At 31.2% G+C, this 27,883-nt stretch overlaps 2 protein-coding genes across 3 annotated transcripts in view; both read left to right on the forward strand.

Annotated features, from left to right (window-relative positions):
• LOC143074149 (uncharacterized) overlaps positions 1-27,883 on the forward strand; it is a 638,429-nt gene that overhangs the window by 297,152 nt on the left and 313,394 nt on the right. The window lies entirely within an intron of this gene.
• LOC143076429 (uncharacterized) overlaps positions 1-27,883 on the forward strand; it is a 376,981-nt gene that overhangs the window by 276,801 nt on the left and 72,297 nt on the right. Inside the window, exon 1 of one of the 2 annotated variants that reach the window (XM_076252205.1) lies at positions 16,472-16,577. The exons of the other annotated variant lie outside the window; for it this stretch is intronic. The gene's annotated coding sequence lies outside the window, so the exon portion shown is untranslated. Of the gene's footprint in view, positions 1-16,471; positions 16,578-27,883 lie in introns of those variants that run through there. 2 annotated transcript variants of the gene reach the window in all.

Here is a 27,883-nt window from a genome sequence, read left to right on the forward strand (position 1 = left end):
TAGTTTTGGCATTGCACAAGTCATGTCTTCTTTGACTGTCCAAGACGTTTACATACTAAAACCATGGGATGTGTTTGAGTTGATATTAGTGTCTGATTCATGATTTTTTTTTATTATTCATTATTTTAAGCTTTTTAACTATCTGTCAGGAACAGTGAGTACTCCCAAATCGTACTTTCTTGTTAATTTGATCTGTTGATACTATTTAGGGCCATATGTCGTCTCTCTATTTTTAATAAATACCAGCTTTGATAAATAATTTGTATGACTATACATTTTAACTTATGTTCTCATACTATGAACAACATTTTTTTTAATAAAATACATTTCTGTTTTCCATTCTCAACAAAACTATGTTCATTTTACCTGTGTACATTTTTCTATTTAGCATAATTTTGTTCAAGGTAATTGTTATTTTTTGCTAAAATTCTCTATCATTTACAGCGGTATTCTACTGCTGCCTTTATTTATTCTCCCCTTATTTCATTAATTGTGTATTGACATTGTGTAAGATCAATCTTATTCGTTCAGTGTGTTTTCACTAATGTTAATATGCCTTTTGATTGCGTTAAGCCATTTCAATTGATATTTTATTGTGTGTCTTTCTATGTTGTGATATTACACTATTGTTTCAAATAAGGGTTGGTACCTATTAAAAAGTTTAAACCTGCTGTATTTGTTTGGACCTCTCAGAAATCTGATGCTCAGCAGTTTTCTTTTGTTGATGTGGTTCATAAGTGTTTCTCGTTTTTCGCTTTTTTTTTATAAAGATTAGACCGTTGGTTTTTCCCGTTTGAATGGTTTTACACTAGTTATTTGTTAGCCCTTTTAGCTTGTTGTTCGGTGTGAGTCAAGGCCTCGTGTTGAAGGCGGTACTTTGACATATAATGGTTTACTTCAACAAATGGTGTCTTGTTTTGGAAAGTTGTCTCATTGGCCCTCATACCACATCTTCCAATATCTATATATGTCTTTCATTCTGTTAACAGACAAGACGTAATGGATAGTTTTATTCTTATTTCAATCATTAATATAATGTCTATACCAAGTCAGGAATATGACAGTTGTTATTCATTCGTTTTATGTGTTTGAGTTTTTATTTTTTCCATTTGATTAGGGACTTTCCGTTTTTAATTTCCCGCGGAGTTTGGTATTTTTGTAATTTTACTTTTTACATTAAGGCTTATATATTCTATTCTAACCTTCAAAAGAAAGTCCAGCGTACACTGGTAAATAGGAACATAAGTGAGAAGATCCGCTAACTGTTCACGTACCACCGTTTAAACAAAAAACACCAAAGCACGGTGTTACTGAAAAATCAAAAGTGTGCTTAATGGATTGTGTTTCATTTCTGAAAGAAAAGAAGTCGAACAGGTTAACACTTCAAATACTTCATTTATTTTCTTCAATAAGTTGGTCCATCAAAGTAGCGCACATATTTTATTATTTTTTCTGTTATTTCTTGATTATAAAATATTATCGTCTATAACTGAAAAATATGTTTACGTATTATGATTATTTTCTTTTTAAACCGTGCTAGAGATTACTTAGATTCATTGGCAATTATTTACTTTTGAAACTTGAAAGGAGTAGGTCCGGTAAGGACCGATTTTGGCCTCAAATTTCCGGTTCATCTGACGAAAGATTTTGACCACTTTTAAAACACCTAAGTGTCTATTTCATTTGATTCAATTAGTTTATGTGAAAGATTTAACTGATTTAATCATAAAAACGACCCGATATAAGCTCAAATATGATAAATCTACCAAATACGCCGAAAATGTCACTTTTCAGATGGTTTTTGTCAAAAATGAAAGTGGCCGCATCCGTGTTCATCCCCAATCTTTATTTATGTTATGTATTATCATCAAATACAACTTACATTTCAATATTAAGGATGAACACGAATGCGGCCACTTTCGTTTTACACGGAAACCGTCTAAATTTTAACTAAAATGCTGGAATTGTGAAGATTTCAGTAATTTAGCATGACTTAATGGTGCTAGTACCCGATATATGTGCATTGTATTGTCAAAAACAGCCCATATTTATGTAGCAGAATCATTTTACTGTCCAATAAATAACTTATAGTTTACAATTTTGTAAAACTACTATATTTTTGGGCAAAAATGGGGTCTTACTGAACCTACTCCTTTAACTATTTTGATATGAGCGTCACTGACGAGTCTTATGTGGACGAAACACGCGTCTGGCGTACTAAGTTATAATCTGGTACATTTGATAGCTAATAAAGTCGAAATACTTTTATCTTTCAATGTTTGACTTTGTCAGCACAGTATTGCTGCATCGTGCTGCATTTTCACCACATTTCATAAGAAATATTTGTAAGTAATAACAATAAAACCACAACATTTACATTTTGATATGAGCGTCACTGATGAGTCTTATGTAGACGAAACGCGCGTCTGGCGTACTAAATTATAATCCTGGTACCTTTGATAACTATTTACACCACTGGGTCGATGCCACTGCTGGTGGACGTTTCGTCCCCGATGGTATCACCAGCCCAGTAGTCAACACTTCGGTGTTGACATGAATGTCAATAATGTGGTCATTTAAATAAATTTCCTGTTAACCAAACTTTGAAATTTTCGAAAAACTAAGGATTCTCTTATTCCAGGCATAGATTACCTTAGTCGTATTTGGCACAACTTTTTGGAATTTTGGATCCTCAATGCTCTTCAACTTTGTACTTGTTTGGTTTTATAAATATTTTGATATGAGCGTCACTGATGAGTCTTATGTAGACGAAACGCGCGTCTGGCGTAAAACTAAGGATTTTCTTATTCCAGGCATAGATTACCTTAGCCGTATTTGGCACAACTTTTTGGAATTTTGGATCCTCAATGCTCTTCAACTTTGTACTTGTTTGGCTTTATAAATATTTTGATATGAACGTCACTGATGAGTCTTATGTAGACGAAACGCGCGTCTGGCGTACTAAATTATAATCCTGGTACCTTTGATAACTATTTACACCACTGGGTCGATGCCACTGCTGGTGGACGTTTCGTCCCCGAGGGTATCACCAGCCCAGTAGTCAACAATTCGGTGTTGACATGAATGTCAATAATGTGGTCATTTAAATAAATTTCCTGTTAACCAAACTTTGAAATTTTCGAAAAACTAAGGATTTTCTTATTCCAGGCATAGATTACCTTAGCCGTATTTGGCACAACTTTTTGGAATTTTGGATCCTCAATGCTCTTCAACTTTGTACTAGTTTGGCTTTATAAATATTTTGATATGAGCATCACTGATGAGTCTTATGTAGACGAAACGCGCGTCTGGCGTACTAAATTATAATCCTGATAACTATTTACACCACTGGGTCGATGCCACTGCTGGTGGACGTTTCGTCGCCGAGGGTATCACCAGCCCAGTAGTCATCACTGGTTCTTTGATAACTATTTACAGTTACATGCGACAATGTTTGAAAAAGTCATCAAATAATATAATCTTTATCATTTGATTAAACATATAAAGTTTTCTTAATTTCGATACCTAATACAAGATCGCAAAAACTTTCAATGAAGTGTAGTGGTGTGTACGAGCTAACGTCACATAGTTTATTTTGCATACTTATGATCTCAAAAAAGTTGAGAGAGGTTTCAACAGAAACAAGTATCGAGCACATCAAACGCCGTTTGGTCATTTCTTGTAAATGATCTATGCAATTCCATTTGAACTTTTATTGTAACACTATCAGATACAATATCAATACAAACTGTAAACAGTGTATACTTTTGCTTTTCCTGCATTCTAATTTTTGGTGTTTTTGAGATAACAAATTGTAAGTGTAAATCGCGCTGGACAAAATTTTCTCTGTATTATTTCATTCTAAAACGTTAACTTTAATTTTTTTTTATTTCTTTTACGGAACATTTTAAAACTTTTTTTAATAAAGTTTTATTCATCATCATGATTATGTTGAAAATACTCTTAAACCATGTAAATCATAGTTATTTGTTTTAAAAAATATAGTATTTCAATGTATCGTTGGATTTTTAAGAACATGTATGTATACTTTGTGCAATGTGTCTCATAAGCTAAATGATATGACTGGGTATTGATTGTTCTATGTATGTTTTAATATTGTTGTATAATATGTTTGTCTTATTCTTACAACATTTGTATAAACTTCAAGATTATAAAAAAAACGGTTTTTTTCTAAAGTGAACATTGATTGGTTAAATATTTCTCAGTCATGTCCTGTGTTTGAATTTGTTTGTTAGCTTTTTGGTCATGAATGTTTGTCTCTAATATTTAATTAACTGTGCATTTGTATTCAGATATCGCAGATCAAATTTATTCGTTCATTGTTTAATCATACGTTTTTTGATTGAGTTAAGTCTGCCAATTGATATTTTATCGTATGTTTTTCTTTGTTGTGATGTTATGCTATTGTTTCAGAAAAAGGGAGAAGGTTTGGATCCATTAAAACGTTTAATCCCGCTACAAATGTTTGCACCTGTCCTAAGTCAGGAATCTGATGTACAGTAGTTGTCGTTTGTTTATGTAATATATACGTGTTTCTCGTTTCTCGTTTTGTTTATATAGATTAGACCGTTGGTTTTCCCGTTTGAATGGTTTTACACAAGTAATTTTGGGGCCCTTTATAGCTTGTTGTTCGGTGTGAGCCAAGGCTCCGTGTTGAAGGCCGTACTTTAACCTATAATGGTTTACTTTTAAATTGTTATTTGTATGGAGAGTTGTCTCATTGGCACTCACACCACATCTTCCTATATCTATTGTCAATCAATATGTGACACAATAATAAAATAGATTATTAATTATGTAACTGACCAGAACAAATATAAACATAAACTAATACTTATCTTGTATATGATATTCATGTTAAATGGATGAAAACGATTTCTAGAAATATAGGCCCTTCACAATCATACATTTCTGTTGAAGAGCCAACAATCATCAGTCTTGAAAAATAACCCCACCTTCACACCTACTACCCTTGTAACTAATGAGACATTCACAATTAAACGATTCTCCAACTTCAATGCACGTTCCGCCATTATGACACGGCTCATCATCACATGGTGTTTCTGAAACTAGTCATTGTATAAATTATATTATGAGAAAGAGCATGATATTTCTAAAAACAAATAGACAATTTTATGTAAATTGTAGAATAAAACTGTATATCAAAACGAAATCAAGACGGCATAACAATTCTGCATTTATTTTAGGTTTGAACCTTCTGACAAAGAATCCATTAATGGTGATACTGATACGGTATTGACATACTAAAACGCTAGATAACGCATTATTATACGTGCTCACGTGGTTCTTTGTAAGAGTAAGATATTTCAGGTGACCGCATTTCTGCAAAGATTGATCTGACGATGTTATTTCTAACTCTTAACTACCGTTATTGAACACTTACTAGAATTAAATTATTTGGTACATTATGGATTATGGATAATACGAGGTTGAAACACTAGTAATTGAAACGATATTCAAGAATTTCAAATTGATTTTGATTACAGATGTTGCTTTTCACAAATAATAATCAGTAACAAGTTCACAAAATTCTGTAACATTACGACAATTTTTTTTAAAAGCTTAGGTAATTCAAATATTTGATACTAAGCTAAACAATATAATGAAATAATGAATGCTATTACTTTGTAGTTATTATTATAGTTAGTTTCATTTTGTAGTTGAACGGGTATTTTATATCAGAAATATGACAGTTGTTATCCATTTGTTTGATGTGTTTGAGCTTTTGATTTTGACATTTGATTAGCAACTTTACGTTTTGAATTTTTCTCGGAGTTTCGTAATGTTGTTACTTTACTATTTATAACCTTTTCATTTCTTTTTAAACTGGTTAAATCATTAAATGCGAAATCATGTGACCTGTTGAAGACTAGACCAAACATGCATGCTATGAAGTGTTTTATGTTGCCTTAACTTATTGCTTAACCCTATTATATACATTTAAGCTGAAAGTAAAGGAATAGACTGACGAAGACAATTGATGAAATCAGTATAACAAATACAGCTACTTTCAGTCTCAGTCTGGTGCATGGGAAATTGTCTGTTCTTCTTATGATTTGCTGGTTATTACTGAAAGTTAAGTGAATATCTAAATTGTCTAAATAAAATAAATGATATTTATAAAAAAAAAAAAATGGAGCTTGTATTTCTATTTCATAAAAAGCTGTTAAGATGAGATATTTTGTATATTTTACATTTGTTCAATTTAAGTCAATTGTCCGTTCGCTTATGTTAACTTGTTCAAATTACACGATATTGTTAACGTCCGATATTATATGGTTTGTGTAAAGGCGTGATGTAGTATTTATATAGTAAACGAGAGTAAACCAAAGGGTTTTCACAATAAATCACAACAAATTAATGCAAGTTTAATGAAAATATTCTTAAGGTCTATTTTACAAGTTGCTAACCAATAACATACGATTTTGTCCCATACAATGAAATGAAAAGGACATGTGGACACAATTTAATTTGTACGTACACGGATATTGTATATAACAGACCTTAATAGTTTTGTCTTTTGTAAAACAGATTATCGTAACAGGATGATTATGTACACACATTATAAAAAAGAAATGTTATTACTTTCTTGTCACGCCATATCACTGATTATGAATACAATCCTATATGGGTAAATATAACATACTTGTTATTAAAATTGAAACAAAATTGTTTCAAAACGTATAAGAACAATTTATATTCCTTTGTGCAATGATATAGCCGTCATAAAATATATATGTCAAACAATGTTGAATAATGTTTGCTAAGTACTTCATCGATGACTTGGAATGATTTATTGGTTTGACGTATATGTACAACTTTGTAATATTTAAGTGTTTCATCATACGTATTATGCTTTAGGAAACTCCATTTCATTTAACTCAATATTTTCTGTTGTCCGTGAATAACTTTAGAATATCATGACCTATCAACGAAATTGAAAAAAAAATGATGATTTTGAACTTTGTTTATTTCTAGACAAGAACCAAATTGATACTACTTCAGTTTGATAAAAAGAATAATTACATTTGCAAAACATATAGACAACAATTACACATTTATATTATATGTATGTTCTACGTTCATTCACATTCAAAGTAGTAGTCTTCAATGCTTAGTCAAATTTAACGAGTTTTATATCATTTTGATGTTCTCTTTGATTAACAAAAAAAAGAAATTTTTCTATAATTTAATTAATATGTAAACGCTCCATATTGCTATCTAGGTTTTTTTTCAATAATATAGCTCGCATTAAAGACGAAAACATACAGTCAATTCTGTCAAAAAGAAATGGAATGCATTTGGACCATATTGTATTCAGAAATTAGTATTAGTATGAACTAAATGTGACAATGCTTATGGGGATTTAAAGAGAAGCTAAAGTCACTTCAGGGATTTTCAAACTCATAAATCGAAAAAAAACTGAAAATGTCCTGGCATAAAACGAATAGCGATAAAAAAAATGTATAACAGGATACAAAACACAACACTGTAGATATTAGAATGAGCAACGCCAAACCCAAGCAGAAAGCTGGGTTGGTATCAGGTGTTTAAGAAAAGTGAGTCAATCGTGTTTCAAGTGTGACGTCGGGCTAAAACTATGATGTAACAGAGATAAAAAATAAATCAAGAAATCACAAAATAAACATATCGGTTATGTACGTAACAAGTAGAATAAAAAAAAAGTTTTGTATTAGTTGTTAGTGGCTTTAAACTAGCTGTCAGTTAACTGCGAGTACTATAAGATCTGTACTGTTCCTAGTGTCTTTTTGTTGTTGGGATATACAAGTTTCCAGCCACGTCCACTTGTATTTGTGTCAATCTAATGAGTTAAGCCCTTTTCAACTGATTTTTATGGTTCGTTCTTATGTTGTCCTATTATACCACTGTCCAAGGTTAGGGGAAGGGTTTGAATCCCGCTTAAATGTTTAACCCCGTCACATTATGTATGTATGTGCCTGTCCCAAGTCAGGAGCCTGTAATTCAGTGGTTGTCCTTTTTTTAATGTGTTACATATTTGTTTTTCGTTCATTTTTTCTATAAAAAAGGCCGTCAGTTTTCTCGTTTGAATTATTTTTTATTGTCATTTCAGGGTCTTTTATAGCTGACTATGTGGTATATGATTTGCTCATTGTTGAAGGCCGTACAGTGACCGATAGTTATTAATTTCTGTGTCATTTTGGACAGTTGTTTCATTGGCAATCATACCACATCTGTTTTATATATACTCTAATGAAAATTCAAAACAAAAAGTCCCTAATCAAATAGCAAAATCAAAAAAACAAACACATCAAGAGAATGGTCAACAACCGACACATTCCTGATTTGGTACAGTCATTTCTCGAGGCATTTTACTTTATATTATATTTTATTGAAATCTGTACATTTGTTAGTTGAATACATCGAATACCGGTACCTTATCCCGGCCTCGTTAACATTAGTAAATAACATATATATGCAGATATTAGTATTTGTTAGTAATTTACACATTATAATGACATAATAAAATAAAAATATATACAATAACAGAAATAACAATTTGAATGTTCCTAAACAATCTAAATAGCTTAAAATTTACTATACTTTAAATAACAAAACATACAGATATATATATATATAAAATATGTTTGAAGTAGAAAAAGAAAGAAAAAATACACAAAATCATAGTGAATTCTGCATTATCTAAGACCAGATATTGGAGAGAACTGATAATTAGAGAGAGAAAAAATATAAAAATAAAAAAAAAGTTTTGCCTAGATGAATTTTGATTTAAAACATCCTATCCTATTTCTGTCAAATTTAAACATAAAAGTTTGCTTCTATATGTTTGTACATTTATTTATTTAACTGTCAAATAATATAGTGAAATTATTCCACATTTCATCGAAAATTTCCAGTTTCTTGTTTCTTACAGCAATGTGTTTCTCAATACAGTAAAGATCCTGTATTTTCTTTTGCACTCCAAATAATGTAAGTCTTCTCTTAAAATATTTACAACTAAAAATATAATGTCTGATATGCAGAAAAATCAGGTTGGTCACATTTCTACTAAATGCTTTTGAGATATCTCCAAAAATACAATTTTGAATATTAAACGGAATACTTATACCATTTGAAAGAAACCAATGTTTAGTTTCATTTAAAAATATTTGTACAATCTCACAATTCCCAAACAAGTGTTCAATTGTTTCATCTTCTTTTTGACAAAATGTACAATTTGGGTTATCAATTATTTTTATTTTATACAATAATTTGTTTGTTCCTAAAATACGCTGATTGATTCTATACTGTAACCATTGCAATTTGGTATTATTTGTAACTACAAAAGGTAGTCTAAAAATTTCTTTCCATTCCCCTTTTTCACAATTTATAATTTCATCCCATTTTCTTTGCCCATTTGATATAATATTATTCTTGATAAGTATTGAATACATATCTTTTGTTCCCCTTGAGCTTCTCAACAGAATTTTCAAAAAGGATGGAATAAATGGAGTCAATAACTTATAATCACCAACAGCATAGTTTTTTGCTGCTTTTTTAACAGCAGAAATAATACTGTTATATTTCATAGCATTTTCTTCAATATCAAAATTTTCCTTTAACTGGGTAATGGAGAGAAATTTTCCATTTTCAGACATAATGTCATTTATGGAACAAATACCTTTGTTAAACCATTCTACATAAAAAGCTGGTTTATTACCAATTTTTATACATCTATTGAACCACAATGAACTTGACAAAAAATAATCCCATGTATGGGTTTCTTCTTTAGTAATAATCATATCCCATGCATCAATAACATCCTTCCAAAATTTGTTTTTTACATTATTTTTAATTTGGGATAAATATCCGTGTCCACCTTTGAATAGTCTATCTCTATTTACTGTTGACAAAAATACATTTTTCCATTTACATTCTGAACTAAACAGTTTTCTAACCCATGTTGACTTCAAAGCTATGATAAATAGGTTAAGATTAATCATTTTTAAACCTCCCTAACAATAATTTTTTTGTAATATTTCTTTCTTTATCCTGTGCACAGGTGAATCCCAAATAAAGGTGTAGCAAATTTCATTAATCTTTTTTATAATCGCATCCCTAGGATTTGGTAATGAGATAATTAAATGATTTAAGACAGGTAGAATTAAAGTTTATACCACAGTTATTTTACCAATAACAGTAAGATTTCTCCTAGACCAAGATTTAATTAATTTCTTTATGACCAGAAGTCTCTGTTTATAATTTATATCAACAATTTTATCTAAATCTACATCAAAATGAATTCCCAGTAAAGTAAAATCTGTTTTACCCCAGGATAACTTTCTTTCAGGACATAAGACATCATTACTATATTTTTTGTTCCCAATCCAAACTACTTGTGTTTTTGTGAAATTGATATTAAGCCCAGAAAGTTTAGCATACCAATCTAATTCAATAAATGCTTCATTAAGAGACTGTTCACTTCCGTCTAGAATTAATGATGTATCATCGGCAAACTGTGATAACTTATGTTCTACTCTCGTCACATTTATTCCACATATTTTTTTATTTCCCCGAATTCTGATTGCTAAAATTTCTGCACACAGTATAAATAGATAAGGCGATAAAGGATCACCTTGACGGCAACCACGTCCTACTTTAAAAAAATTCTGAAAGGTTACCTCCTTGATTAACAGCAGATGAAATATTTTTGTAGAACACTTTAACCCAGTTTATAATGTATTCTCCAAAATTAAAAAATTCTAAAACACTATAAAGAAAATCCCAAGAAATAGTATCAAAAGCTTTTTCAAAGTCAATCAAAAGTAATAAACCAGGTATGTCATTTTCTTCAGTAAATTGTAAAATGTCATAGATTAATCTAATATTATCCCCAATATAACGCCCACTAATAAAACCAGTCTGATCAAGATCAATCAGTTTACATAACACTTTTTTAAATCTACTAGCTATAACTCCTGAACCAATTTTGTAAACAGTATTTAATAATGATATAGGTCGCCAATTTTTAAGAAAATGTCTTGGTTTATTATCTTTTGGCAGACATGTTATAATCCCTTGTTTTTGAGTAACTGATAATTCCCCAATAATATATCCAAAGTTTAATGCTTTTACCACAAATGACTTTAAATCTCTCCAGAAAAACTTAAAAAATTCAGTTGAAAAACCATCAGATCCAGGTGATTTATCATTTTTCATCTTTTGTAAAACACAACTTGCTTCATCAATAGTTATCTCCCCTTCTAGACTCATCTGTTCCTCTACAGATAATTTAATAAAATTACAATCTTTTAGATCCCTTTCCAAATCACTGGCTTTACAACAATTAACCTCCCTTTTCTTGTATAAATTTTCATAAAATGTTTTAACCTCCTTCAAGATATCAAACTGGTTAACAACAACTTTCCCATCTTCTAACTCTACTCTTGGGATAAGTTTGTTTGTAAAATTTTTTGATTCAAGCCCACAAAAATATTTTGATGGTTTTTCTCCTTCCTCGACCCACTTAACTCTAGAACGTATAATTCTACCCCTCAATTTTTCTTGTCTTATCATTTCTAACTCTTGCTTCTTACTTTCTAATATTTGCCATGATTTTTCATTCAAAGCAGCTTCTAAAAATTCTATTTCTTGTAAAAGTTTTTTTTCCTTTATATCCCTTTGTTTTCTCTTGTAACTCGAATACGAGATAGTTTTACCTCTAATTTCTAATAACAATATCTCAAGAAATAATTGGTAATCAATAGTTAAATGGAGATCATCATTACAAATTCCCTGTATACTTTCAAAATTATAGACCAATGCACCATATTGTTTTTTTACTTCTAAAATCTTTTCTTTAACAATATCAATATATTCTTTATCATATAGTAGAGAATTGTTGAACTTCCACAGTCCTTTACCACGTATAAAAGGGTTAAATTCTAGTTCTAAAACCACAATGGAGTGGTCTGAACGGTAGCTAGACTCTATTTTACAATTTGATAAATTTGATAACAGAGAATCCGGAATTAGAAAAAAATCTAGTCTAGCTTGTTTAAAGGGTGTTTTTTTTCGCCAGGTGTATCTTCTTAAGTCTGGAAAAAGTTCTCTGAAAGGATCTACAAGTGACCATTGGCTTATAATTTCTAACACTTTATCTCTAGCATTAGGATTATTTACATGTAAATAATTATAACAATCAATATTTGGATACAATACTAAATTAAAATCACCACAAAGTATAAAACTTTCATTTCCAAAATCTTCAACAGTGTTCATAATCTTGTCATAAAAATTTGGACTGTCTGTATTAGGACCATACACTGAGACAAGAGTTATCTTTTGTTCACCAATCACAATATTTAATGCTATGTAATTACCATTTAAATCTCCCTTTTCTTTTAATACTTTAAATTCAAAATTATTATTTAATAAAACTGCAACTCCTCTTGAATTTGATAGGTAAGATGAGAAGTAGCATTCATATCCCCACATCGATCGTATACTTCTCTCGATGTCTGTGGTAAAATGAGTATCCTGTATGCAATAAATATTATAATTTTTAGATTTCAAAAAATTAAAAACGTCTTTTCTCTTGTTAGTATTTCCTAAACCCTGACAATTAAATGTCAAAACTTTAAGTGAATTCATTATAGTAAGCAAAATTTCCCATCAGTATGTACACAAATGAAATGTGTGACAAATACAAATTCATCTGGCAAACAAAGATTTGACATAATAAATAAGTCATATTCATAAAACAGTAGTTTGAAAGCAAAATATCAGAGAAGAAAAAAAAACTTAAATAAAAATATAAGTAAAGATTAAAGAAGACAGTCATACACCTACCTTGAAAAGAAGTGCAAAGTACAATTTTTGCAAAAAAAACTACATTTATACATATTCTGATTTTCTTTTTACAAACTATAAAGTGAAAATGACCTAAAAGATTTTCTGTAATCTTGAGTATATTTGAATGTAAGATATGTGTATAGCATTACAATATAGACAAATGTACAGCAAGTTTAATATCCCTGTCTGATTCTGAAGTTAATGTCATCATACATTCCAATTTTCAACTGTAAACCACTAGGAGTTCTGCCATAAACACCACAATTGAAATACCAAACCTGGTCAAAACGTTGGCTTTTTTCTAGTCTATGTATAAGTTCCATATTCCTTTGGCTAACATCATCAACAAATTTCACTTTGCCTGATAGTTCTTTTCTCACACGCATAACCTTTCTCTTTGTGTCACTGTTGTAAAGTCTTACAATCATAGGACTTGGTTCATGTTCTGCTGGTAGTCGGTGTATGGCAACTACATCTCTTTCCTCCAAAGTTATCTTCAGATCAGTTTTTACCATGTTAATGAAGTCCTGACGGAGGTTCTGTTTTTCTCGCCTTGGGAAGTTAAAAACTTTAATATTGTTTTTTTCTAGAATACTGTTCATTATAGTTACTACTGATGTTTGATTGTTTAGCAACTTTCACTGTTCAACTAAGTCAGTTTTCATTGCTGAAAATTGTTTTGAACTTATTTCAAGTTTTTTTTTCAAATCTTCATTCTCAATGGACAATGATTCAACTTTTTCTTCCATATCATTTTGTATTTTGGAAATTTTATCATTCATTTTCTTTTCTAAAGATGATTCAAATTTGCTGAATAGTTTCTTTACAATACCACTTACAATGTTTTCTAATTCAGAGGTCTTGACCAGATCTTTTGTTACCTCATTAAGGTCATCTTTAGTTGTTACATCCCTCAATGAAAATTTAATTTCATCAAGGTCTTTTTGAAAGTTGATTAAACCATTGATATCAAAACTACTGTTGGATTCATTTGAAACTTCTGAGTGAGTTCTTTTTGCTGAAGGTTCTCTACTAACTTTACTCTCTTTATTAACATCCTGTTTAGCTTGCAGCAGGGTTTGAACACTTTTTACTGGCTTTGTCTGACCAGAAGGTCTATGTGAAATACTATTTCCTCCAGGCATATTGTCAATATACTTTTACTTTACCTCAGTTGTGAGCTCTGTTCAATTCTTTATCTAGTTGTTATATTGAGGATATCACAAAAACTTTTAGGTCAAATAATTAATAAATTCCAAAATTTTCATACATGAAAATTTCACAAAGTATAGTCCATTCTTATATGTATCAATTTCTCACAAAAATATGTAAATCCACATCTAAATAACATTAACTTTTGCAAAAAATGTAGGAGCTGAAAATTAGTGTGTCATCAGCTCGGCAGCCATCTTATATTAAAACTTAACAGAATGTATAATTAGATATAAAAAAAATGATATTATAAAGGATAAACTAATATAAGTTTAAACATCTGCAGCGTAAAAAAAAGCCCAAAGAAAAATACTGAACAATAATGCAAGAGCAGCACGTACAAAACTGAGGGTTCGAATAAGTGCTCTGGAAAAATAAACAGACCTCATTGACATTTCATCTTAGTAAATATTCTGGTACGTTATATCAAAATATATAGCAATATGCACTAACGCATTTGTAATTGACTTTTATAAAACCGTAAATCAGCTCTCATTCATAAACAGTCATGCAAATTTTCTGAATAAAGGCATTATTAGTACATTGCTGTTCAATAGTCATACAAAAAAATCCGGTCGAAAACCAACACCGAAGGAAACACATCAACTATAAAGGAAAACAACGGAACAACAGAAACACTGAACTGCTACAGATACAAACGCCACTATACAAAGACACGGACAATTTGATAACACCTGCCATAATCCCGACTTGGTACAGACGTGTTTTTTTTAAATCCAAACCGTCTTCTCTTTGCTTTATTTCCGTTCGAAACGTCTTAACCAAAACAAAAAGAAATATATACTTCAATTAATAAACAAATGAAATATTTCATACTTAAAAATAATTAAGACATAGAGACATATACATAAATAGATGTGTTATAACTAATCAATACATTTTAATCGAGTGCATCTATTTATAGCATACATAAAACAAAACATATTGTCTGGGTGGAATTTGGTATGGACAAATCCTTACTTGTGTAAACAAACTTTAAGAATAATGTGTTATGTGTTTCTCATAATTCTGCGTGGCATATAAATATAAATCTTATGTTTAAAGAACGGATTAAACTACACAATAGTTATGATAATGGTACGTATAAATTTCTTCTCTAAACTAATTTTGTTTCAGTATAACCAATTGAGTTGGATATTAGTTGATATATTTTGAAAAGATAAACAAATCATATCAAGTTCGTCAGTACATCATAGCCAAACAAAAATATAGTAATCGATAGTTATACATTTTGTATTGACATTAAAGACACAGATTTCGTTGTATATCACTTTTCTATGAGTTGAAAAATTAATATCCATTCGTTTTATGTGATTGTGCTTTTTTGTTTATATAAATAAGGACTTTCGTGTTTGAATTTTCCTCTGAGTTCAGTATTTTTGTAATCTGTAACCAAATCGTGTAAATGACCTAGCGCTTTTATTAGTAATATTGTAAAACATACCTTATATTCAACCTCCTGTCTGACGGTTAATTTTCTCATCTGGTCTGTATACTTAATGTTTTGTTTAGCGGAACTTGGAAAATTGATTCTGTTTCCTTGATATTGGGATATTTAATACCATAAGCACATTATTATATATTTTGTGTTATATGAACAAATGCTCGAATTAAAAGACACAATTTTATTTTGTAAGAAGGGTGACATGACTGTACTCGATGTCAGTAATAATTGCTCGCGCTATGATCTTAATGGATCGTTTTTATGAAATGCAGCGTTACTGAAAACTGTTTTTATAAATATTATAAATGTGTGTGATGTTTACAATTTACAATTTTATTCCATCTAAATTATTCAATCAACTTTTACTGAAATACATAGCTACACTTAGTTCGCATTTATACTATTGTCAATCCGATGACATAACATATGTGCAGTTTAATTACATATCAAACTCGTATGATAGCCTTCGCCTCTGCTGTCAAGAGTAGATAGTCGATCACGAAACGGCCATTTACATATATATGGTCTTCCACAATGATAATCATAAATTGTACAATGTTTTCTCTTTGAATTCTATTCAATATCACCAAGTGCATATCATATAGTAGTAAATATATCATATCTTTAAATTTATCAACTCTATCTTTTTTCCTATTTAAAAAAACCCAGATACAAGAAAAGCCCTATACTAAAAGAGAAGGTAGGTAATAGATGACACAGCGACGATAAATAAAATCAGTAGTATAAAACAAACACTTATATAAGTGCACCTGCAAGTATAAAATCAATGATTTAAAAGACGAAAGATAGCATAAATCAAATGGATTTGACAATTTGATTCTTGGCCAAGTTTTACGTATCTAGTAACTTCAATTGTATCGTAGAGATAAGGGTTAGTATCATAATGTATTTATTAGGTGTAATACGAATGTTTCACATATCTTGTATAGCAGATTGAGACAGACATACACGATCAAAATGTGTCAACAACTCTGAAGACTTGATGAGAAGAAAGATTGTTTTTGTGAGTAAAACGTTGTTTTAATATTTCTTATATTTTACATGAAAATGCTGTTACATGTCATTGAAGTCGTATTTTTAAATAGAATACCTGCGACAATTCTACCGTATGCTAGTGTGCCTCAGATTCTTGTACATATATATGGTCTTTTTTTCAAACATGTGTTCAATCGTTTTGGAATTGGCAAATCTATGACTGTTTAAGAAATACCTCTTCAAATAATTATATGTTTATGACGTAATGTGAAAGAATAAACAAACTTAATACATCACAGACATTTAAGGATTTGAAACTGGCATATATCTGTATATATTGATATGATTTCTAAAATGCGTCTACAGATTTTCCATCATCTGTTCTGTCTTTATCTTTTTTTTAAATAATATTAAACGTAAGAACTAAATATGTTGATAATACTGCAGAAGTAGACTTTAATTTCTTCAAATTTTGAGAACTGGGTGCATACTTTTTTCAGTACATATTACCGATTTCAAATTGCATTATTGTGATGTCTAGATCTATGTTGCTTCCATAATATACACACATAACTAGTGCTATATGTATGAATCACAACTAAGTTTGATATCAACTATCATGTTAAAGGCCAAATGCCATTGTGCGGGTCCTGCCTTATCATGTCGTCTACGATTGATACAGCTTATATACTGACTGACTTTAAAAACACTATTTTTAATTTTTTCGCAAAATCATGATTGATTCTCATACAGCTACTATTTATGCTTACCATATTTCTTTCTCTTGAGGAAAAATCAACATCTGACTTACCTGTGTTTTATTGAAGCCGCACGAATTTCTGAAAGCGAAATTTGGAACCCATAAACTATTTTTTCAGTTTGTTTATGCTCCATTGATGGGAATTATGTTTTCTAGTCTGTGCGTCCGTCTGTCCGTATGTTTGTCCGGCTGTTCTTTCGTCCGTTTGTCCGTCCGTACATCCGTACATCCTACTTCGAGGTAGTTTTTGATGAAGTTGAAGTCCAATCAACTTGGAACTTGGTACATCTGTTTCCATTTTCACGGTCCACTGAAAATAGTTAATTATAATGGAGATGAGGTATCCGGGTACTATGGAATCATTCTTGTTGCTCCGTGAAATAGTTCTTTCAATCTTTGGCCACACTTAAACCAGTTAAACAATGTTGCATCTCGATATTGCCAAGATTGAGGAATAAAAATTGAATCTGCCCATAAGAATACTGCAAACAGGAAAACGTGAACGTGAACGTGCTGCAACCACACAGTTTGATTTTAGAAACTCGTTCTACTGTCCTTCATACAATGATAAAGGTAGACGGGATTAGTTTTTGACCATCAATGACCAGATCAACATGTAGTGACAATGTAACGTAAATAGAATTTGATTACGCAACGTCATTTGCGAGACATGTTTTCGGCCGCAAAGTAAAGTGCTTATCATTTGATACATTTCTGTAGTAAAATAGAATTTACATTTACAGTCAAACTTTGTTTCTGAAAAGTCACAACTTTCTAGATACGAGATTGTTGCATTAACCTATCGAAATTAGGTACGCGTGTAAATCTTTGAACCGTAAACGAGGGAGGACAGATACCAGAGGAACAGTCAAACTCATAAATTGAAAATAAACTGACAACGTCATGGCTAAAAATGAAAAAAAGACAAACAGACAAACAATAGTGCACATGACACAACATAAAAATCTACAGAATAAGCAAACGAACCCCATCAAAAACTAGAGGTGCTCCGGAAGGATTAGCAGATCCTGCTCCACATGTGGCACCCGTCGTGATGCTTATTTGATAGCAGATTCGGTAGATATTCTAATTCGGTAGGTCACATTAATGAAAGGGAAGGGGATTGTACTTACGAAGTAAGGAACATATCCGATATAATTTGTGAAACTGTTATTCCATAACGGTCAACCAAATCGTGATGGCGTCCGTAAAATTTACGAAGGGATGATTTCAACTTCACCATTTGGAACTCTTGGATTAATAGCTTCTTTGTGAGCAGCAACCCTCTATCAAGAAAATCATGATATAAAATGCAAGCATGGGAATATCGTATCAATTGGGAGACATATACCCCATTTGCAGGTGCTGCTGGAATGTTGCTACTTAGAAATGGAAAGTTCACAATTGGAAATTCGATATCATCTCTTTTGTCGTGAAGTTTTGTTTTCAACCGACCCTGATTGTCAATTTCTAGTGGAAAGTCAAGATATGATGCCGACTTAACTGTATTTGTAGCATCCTTTATCTCTAGTTTGATTGGAACCCATGTTGACCAATCCAGTATAGTGTGACTCATCTGAACGCTAGTCAAAGGTTGGTCCAACAATATGTTTTGTCTCAATATTAGTCCAATAAGCAAGGGAACATCCAACACTTCATAAAATCTTGGGACCTGTGAAAACTTATGGCTTGTTAGTCTTTTTCCATATTTATTTTCCTCTTCATTAGTCCAATGAGCTAGGGAACTTCCAACAAACTATACGTATGAGAACCTGTAAAAACTTGTAGCTGGTTAATCTTTTGTAAGATGAAAAGGCATTCTTCTAAAGCGAGAATAAGCATGCCATTTCCATCTGAACTGTACTGCACTAAAAAAAATATCAATAAACATGTCGAATAAGTCTAAAATCCCCATTTTTTGTTGTTAGCACTCGTCCTATTTGTGATACCCAAGTGTGGAAAAGAACGGGAATCTGAAAGGACCATCAATGCGACCAAGTTTAACTCTTTCATTTGTTGGGTAGCTGTATACCCCTGACAATTAGACATTTCAATGTGTTGCCTAGAGCCAAAATATTTTAATGAATATATATATAAATATCTGAAATCAGATATAATGTCATGTGCTCCGATTTACATTTTTATGTTGGTCAAAATCATAATAGTTTTTAAAACATGTTTAAAAACAGGAATATTTCCTTATCATTAAATATTAATACCTTTCGTTACTTCATTAATGGGCCCAATGTTGGAAAATGTATCTGCATTTAAGGTATAATGACCCCGATTTTGTATATCAATTCTCTCCACCCCCCACCCCCCCCCACCCCCGCCCCTCCCCCCAAAAAAGTGTATCCTTATTTTAAAAGGCACGTGTTTTCCTACTGTGTTATGAATGTAAGCCCCTTGTGTCGGGGTGAAATCAATTTTATAATCTACCATTTCAAATATTGTGTGTGAGAGGTCTTGCATAAAAGTGAGGCATCCTACTTTGACTCATTACATGTATATGACATATAACGTGTCAGCTTTGTCTTGTACTTGTGTTTCCATATGCACCTCAGCCTTTTGTCTTTTAATGTCCATTATTTTACTTGCAACTCCGTCCTTCTGTTGTTTTCTGTCCACTTCCATAACCCTCTGTCCACCTTCCCTGCTGGTCGTCTCCCTCATCTTTCCAATGGCACTTGATGGCGATCCCCTGGCATTTCTTTTGTTTGGTATCTTTTAGTGATAATTGAATAAAAAATTTCCTGTAGAACCTGCTAAGCTGTCGACATTAAATTAACAAGTGCCACATACAGGAGTTCAATGCGAAAGCGCCATCTATGTCGATGGTATACATGACTCATAGTTTTACGAATCACATTACTTCATAATAAGGGGCAATATACCATATACATGTACTCTATAAACATTTTGATATATAAAAGAAATATGACATGCTAAACATATTTTTAAATCTATTTTACTTCAATTTATCATAGTTTACTTAAGTTTAATATTGACTTAACTTTATACTGTTTAAGTTTTCTGTATCAAGTGGTCTACCTCAAGATCAATTGACCAATAAATCATTGCATAGAGTGGTGTACTTAAAGTTCAATTGTTAATAAATATCACTTCATATGACATTAGTCAAGCAAACATATTAAGATTTCAATTAATTTATATGTTCACCGACTTTTCTCAACCAATGCCTTGTAAAAATGAATTTATTGATGGAGATAATGTATATGAGAGACACAATAAAAATCGTCAGTGATTTAGAAAGAAAATAAACTGTCAAACAAGAAGACTCTTATTGTTCCAGACAATTAAATCTTATATGCTTTTACTGAATTTTATACCGGTTTAGAACTTGTTGTTGTAATTTTGTAGACTCTGGTCTTTTTACTGGAGCGGTGAAGAAGACAATATTAGAAAATTAAATTACCTAAATACCTAATGGCATTTAAGTAGCTCATTGGAATGCTTAAATCATGTACTTTTTTGCAAATATGTGTCTTAAGCATTAAGTCTGATCCAATCTTCTCGTAAATCAAGGTCATAGTTAATAAATTAACTCATCATAGATACCAGGACTAAATTCAGAATATACGCCAGACGCGCGTTTGGTCTACAAAAAAACTCATCGGTGACGCTCGAATCCCAAAAAGTCAAAAATGCCAAATAAAGTACGAAGTTGAAGAGAACCAAAATTCCTACAAATTTTGCCAAATACAGCTAAGGTAATATATGTCTGAGGTAGAAAAGCCTTAGTTTTTCAAAAAATTCCAAAATTTTGTAAACAGTAAATTTATAAACATAACCATATCAATGGCAATTCATGTCAGCACATAAAGTGTTGACTACTGGGCTTTTGATACCCTCGGGGAAATAAATCTTCACCAGCAGTGGCATCGACCCAGTGGTTGTAGGTCATCTTTCAAATATGTCAACATGATCGAATAAACAAACCATTGATATTTTAAAAAATTCATATTTCATTCAATAAATTATAACAATTGTATTGTGCAACAATACTTCAGTTAATACTAGATGTTTTTTATATTTGAACATGACGTCATAACAACTTTATATTTAATTTTCTAACAAGCGTTATAAAAATTTCAAAGCTTAAAAAATAACATTATCAGAATAATCTTGATATTTTACGCGACAAAAAGCATTACAAAATTAAAAAAAGAGTTTGTTTAAAGAGTATCAGAAATGCATTGTTGATAAATCAAACTAAAGTTGTAGTCATGTTAAATTGTATTACCGTTTTAATATGACACATGGTTTGCGAACAACGAATTTCAAAAGTTTCAATAAACGATAAAATTTCAGATGATGTCAGTAGCTTGTGCTTTTACAGTTATGCTTTACCACATTTAATGTTCATTCTACACTACTGTAATGAGTGCAAGCGTGTTATATAGATGTACCTTATATTCAAAGTGAGACATAACAGTTAGAAAACATTTTAAAAACAAGAATGTATCCCCAGTACACAAATGCCACATCCGCACTATCATTTTCTATGTTCAGTGGACCGTTAAAATGGGCCGAAATACGACTGTCATAGTCCTCACTTGGTACAGGACTTTTTAAGAAAAGAATAGGGGTTGAACTTTTTTTTTTTTGCTTTCATGAAAAATGAATCGCTAACATGGCAACACTACGTAACATAAATACACTTGTTCGTCTTTATGTACTATACTTTTACTGTTTAGTTTGTTTTTATTGATATCAATTTGACGTAACTCGGTACTTGTACATTCCGTCATTGTGTTATTCTTCTATGATAATTCTAGTATTCGTGTATTTCATTTTATGTGCTTTGTCTACATGCCTTTTGGTGTTTCTTTGATGCATATGACGTGGCTCTGTGCACGAACATACCGTTATCGTGCTATTGTAAAACAGTGGTGTATTCTTGTCTTCCATTTTAGCTAAAGTGTTTTGTTTGTATGCCTTTTTATGTTTCTTTGATACATTCGTGACATGACTCTGTACTTAAACATTATATAAACAACATATAGTTGAGAGGGGGATAGAGCAGATTTTTACCCCGAGAAAACATTGTCAACCGAGGCGAAGCCAAGGTTGACAATGCTTTTCGAGGGGTACCAATCACTCTATCTCTCTCTCAGTTATGTGTTCTTTAATTTTTTATACTGAATGTCCTATAATTATTGCCTTTTACAGATGAATTTTATCATAGCCATGTGATAGAGTAAATTAACATCCTCATATTATCCAATCAAAATATAGCATTTTAACGTGAAACATAAAACGTTATTGTGCTCTGGTAAATTTGTGTATTCTTGTCTTAAATTTTTGCTAATATGTTAGGTCTATTTGCCATTTTGGGCCTCTTTGTTACATATTTGATTGTTTTTATAGTGATTAAGATTACAACTTAATGTTGACGGCTGTACCCCTATTATTGAAGTTTTTTTTAATATTAGGTCTGTTTGCTTGTTCACAAATTGCTGTCAATATAATGGAATTTGATTCGAATGTCATACAAGACGTTTAACTAGCTTTAAAACCAGGTTTAATCCACCATTTTCCACATAAGAAAATATCCTCAACAAGTTAGGTATATGACAACTGTTAATACATATTCTTTTGATGTGTGTGTGCTTATGATTTTCCCATATGATTAAGACTTTTCTTTTTGAATTTTCATCGGAGGTCAGTATTTTTGTGTTTTTACTTTTTTCTCTAACAGAAATGCACAAACGAATAATTGAATAGTCAACACAAAATACAAACAACAAAACAGCAACAAACATCTTCCATCAACGACATACGGTACAGAACATTACAAACAGTGAAGAAATTATGTAACGAATATGTAATATTGGACTTCATACAATTATTTTCATAATACAAGTCCAAACAATTATCATGACAATGATGGTATGAAAATAAAATTGAGAATTGAAATGGAGAATATGTCACAAATAATACTACCCGAACACAGAACAAATTACAGAAGCAGGCCACCAATGAGTATCAACGCATCGAGAAAATACAGCACCTTGAGATGGGCCTCTAAATGAAATGGTGTACTAGTTCAGTGAAACAATGGACGTCATACTAAATTCCAAATCATATAAATAAAAAACATACAAGACTTACCAATAAAGGCCAGAGACTTCTCACATGGGACAGGCACGAAAATGCGACGGGGTTAAACATTTTTTGTGAGATCTCAACCCTCCCCTATAGTTATAAGCAATGTAAAATTTAAAAAAAACACACAGCAAAACGGACAGTAAAACTCAGATATCTGAGGAAGAAACTAAGCAAAATGACAATGATACAAAAATAACAGAGGACAATTAGCAGTTACTGCCATGCCAACGCCAGACATAAATTTAACTGTTTGAAAGATTGTGTCTCTATCATATGAACATGAAGCACAATCTCTTCAGTCAATAGTTTATTATCTTGCAATTATGAAATAAAATATGAGAGGAAGAAAACCCATTGCATGCCAACAACTGGATTAAGTAAACAAGTGTTTATTTCCGATGCAAAGACCATATGAGTGAATCAATACTGAAAGGCTTTTTTTATAATTAGTTCGAGTACAAACGATTAGACATAACAAATAACCAAACCGAAACAACAACAGAAACATCTTCAATAAATACATGAATGGTGAATGTAGAAAATACCGAGACACGTCGTATAGCAATACAAGCTCAGAATTTGTAGCAACAGTTATATTCGGAAATAGCACGTTTGGTACTTAGCAGACATACGACATATTACAATAGGTAATAAATGTGCACCGCTACTGGCCGATTTGTTTTTGTAATCGTATGAAGCATAATTCATTTAGAACCTTCTCAAAGACAAAAAGAAAAAGTACCTTGCAAAATTATTTAATTTTATTTTCCAATATATATAGGATGCGCTATCATTGAATAAGCAATATTTCAGTCAATACTTACATCTCATATATCCCAGTGAACTTGGAATTAAGGATACTACTGATACTAGAAGGATTGCTTTGTACCGTGATCTGTTCCTCAATCAATATCAATTCAACACAGATGGACGACTTCACACGAAAATATTTGATCACCTTCCCAATTATCAATTTCCCATTTCTCATAGTAACATACCCTCTGCCACTTCGTATGGTGTTTACATATCTCAATTGAGACGTTATAACAGCGGGAGGTTTGGCAAGCAACAAAACCAGGTTCAATCTACCATTTTTTTTTCTTAAAAAAATGTCCTGTACCAAAACAGGAAAATGGCCATTGTTATATTATAGTTCGTTTCTGTGTGTGTTATATTTTAATGTTGCGTTTCTGTTGTGTCGTTGTTTTCCTCTTATATTTGATGCGTTTCCCTCAGTTTTAATTTGTAACCCGGATTTGTTTTTTTCTCAATCGATTTATGAATTTTGTACAGCGGTATACTACTGCTGGCTCTATTTATAACTTTTTAAAATCATCTTTGATTTACATCAAACTAAAGTCAGTGATTTCGTCACCACAAAATACTAGAAACCATAATGTCCCTAGTTACAAATATTTTGTTAAAACGTAATGATGAACCTGTAGAAAACAGAATACCACATACTAAGGTTTATGGAGACGTTGACTACTGAATCTAAAAATTAAATAACGATACGGGTAAATTCATCGAAACTTATCATAAACATATCAGGTTTGATTTGATATTTTATCAACTTATACTTAAGTCTGTTTTTATCAGATTTGAAATGATAACAGGTGTGTGTATTATCTTACAACGCACAAGTGATATTCTACTGTTCTTGAGTTCATTTTCTTGTATGTTGGCGTAATGACGAATTGAATATTTAGTAATATTTAGGCGACAAAAAAACTGGTAATTAATTTGTTTTTAATTGTTTAATAAGGTTTAAAAAGGAGCGCTAATAGTACAGTATCAATAAAGCCAAGACGTTAGTGGTATCATGACAGATGCATATACCAGGTACATGCTCTCATCGCGAAATTAATTAAAACTATGTAACTTAATCAAATGATGGATGGATTTAAAGCATATAATTATAAATGTATTAGACGTAATGATATATACACATTAAGATTTAATTTTGAAAGAATACTATTTTATTACCCGAATTGAAACTACTACTCATTATAAAACATAAACCTAGATCATGAATTCAAAGTATACAGGTACAAATTCCTTTCCATTTAATATTTCTTGTCATCAACACAAATCCTAAATGTAATGTTCTTTCTTTCTTTCTCTACGTTTGAAAAAAAACTAAATAAGAATTATCATTTTAAATGCTTATCTAGTTAGAGTGTTAACATGTTCTTGCCAGGACATGGCAGTGTTTTGGTAGCAATACACAGTTAGGAAAAAAACTTAAAATTGACACCCATAATTTTTAAACACCCTCTTTCTCCCCCTGTCTAACAAAGAAGGCTTTATATGTGTGTTATACATGTATATACTTGTAGAAAGAGAATCTTCCATAGCTTTGATTTCTAATGGTCATAAGGGTGAAATATAATCCCTTTTGGGTGTAACCATGGCAACAATCTGCATTTCTTAGATACAAAATATAGCAAAAAAGGGGGGTGAACATGTCACAAAAGTCTCCAAAATTTGGTCTAAAGGAAAATTTCAATGAATTACAGTGATACCTTTCCTGAATCCATAGGTTTATATCTATCAAGTGGTCCAAAAAAAATCATATGTCTTCCTGCTCGTTTTTCCATAAAATTGAATTGAAAAGATCGAGCGCAAAATCTTTGTTGATAAACACTACAATAATTTATGGACCTATGAACGGTACGGATAGAAAAATACGGACTGTCAATCATTGAAATGGCCTATAAAACATGTTAAAATCATTCAAATGTTCATATAAACCCACTAAGAAAGCTATATTATTCTTCAATTATCTAAAAATCAATTTTATTGTACAAAAACTTTCATATTTAAAAAATTCACAGGGGCCATAATGCGAAACTAAACTTCTAACTGTGTATTGCTACCTTAAGGATTAACATTTTTTTTTCCAATTCCACTTTAAATGGATTTCTGTTTTCTACTAGTTAAAACGAGCATTTTCGCCTGCTTGTTTTGAAAATCGGTTCAGAAATAAATATTTTATGAAGGTTAGCAGTTGACACTGAAATGCAACAAAAAAGTGATTTTATGAAACATGCCATGTCAAAGTACATTTTCTCCTTTTTTAGTCAATTTTCTAAAACTATACCTTCTAAGCCTGTCTTTCCTTGTTTAAAAACCTAAAATAACCTTAACAGTAGACAACTTTTACAAGTTAAAGCTATTTTAAAGCTCTAGAATGTCAATTTTGTTGTGTATTACCATACCAAGGCCTTGGTTAAAATTTAGTCAATACTGAATTTATTTATAACAGCGGGGAAAAAATTGGGCTTAATTCATGCTAAATTGTGACTTTATACTTGCTAAAATAATAAATTTGATTTAGTCGCATGAAAAAATATAAAGCATTCCCTTCTAAGGTTTCTACATAACGCGCAATCTTCTTTTCCAAGGGGTAGCCAATAAAGTATCAATTAATAACGGAACCAAGTCTTTGTGTCAAAATGTCTATATTGGTTGCTAAGGACAATAAACAACAAAACTAACATATATTGTCATACTAAAGGTTGTTTCTCCCTTAAAATTGTATCTATAACCTAAATATCAATACTTTTGTGGTATGTTTGTCTAAAAAAAAAGGCAATAATTTGCTTTGTAAAATGCCATAAGGTAGCAATACACAGTTAGGAAAAAAACTTAAAATTGACACCCATAATTTTTAAACACCCTCTTTCTCCCCCTGTCTAACAAAGAAGGCTTTATATGTGTGTTATACATGTATATACTTGTAGAAAGAGAATCTTCCATAGCTTTGATTTCTAATGGTCATAAGGGTGAAATATAATCCCTTTTGGGTGTAACCATGGCAACAATCTGCATTTCTTAGATACAAAATATAGCAAAAAAGGGGGGTGAACATGTCACAAAAGTCTCCAAAATTTGGTCTAAAGGAAAATTTCAATGAATTACAGTGATACCTTTCCTGAATCCATAGGTTTATATCTATCAAGTGGTCCAAAAAAAATCATATGTCTTCCTGCTCGTTTTTCCATAAAATTGAATTGAAAAGATCGAGCGCAAAATCTTTGTTGATAAACACTACAATAATTTATGGACCTATGAACGGTACGGATAGAAAAATACGGACTGTCAATCATTGAAATGGCCTATAAAACATGTTAAAATCATTCAAATGTTCATATAAACCCACTAAGAAAGCTATATTATTCTTCAATTATCTAAAAATCAATTTTATTGTACAAAAACTTTCATATTTAAAAAATTCACAGGGGCCATAATGCGAAACTAAACTTCTAACTGTGTATTGCTACCTTTACATGACCTTTTATTCTATCAAAAATAATTCCTTGACAGCTGAAAGGAGAAACGTTGTTTTAACGCACTTTATCTCGTTCTGTCCATAATGTTCTGCAATGATGTTCGCGGGGCACAGTTGTCTCTAATATTCAACTTTAATAAGGTTGTTA

Source organism: Mytilus galloprovincialis, chromosome 5 (genome assembly GCF_965363235.1).
Source record: "Mytilus galloprovincialis chromosome 5, xbMytGall1.hap1.1, whole genome shotgun sequence".
Classification (NCBI taxonomy): domain Eukaryota; kingdom Metazoa; phylum Mollusca; class Bivalvia; order Mytilida; family Mytilidae; genus Mytilus; species Mytilus galloprovincialis.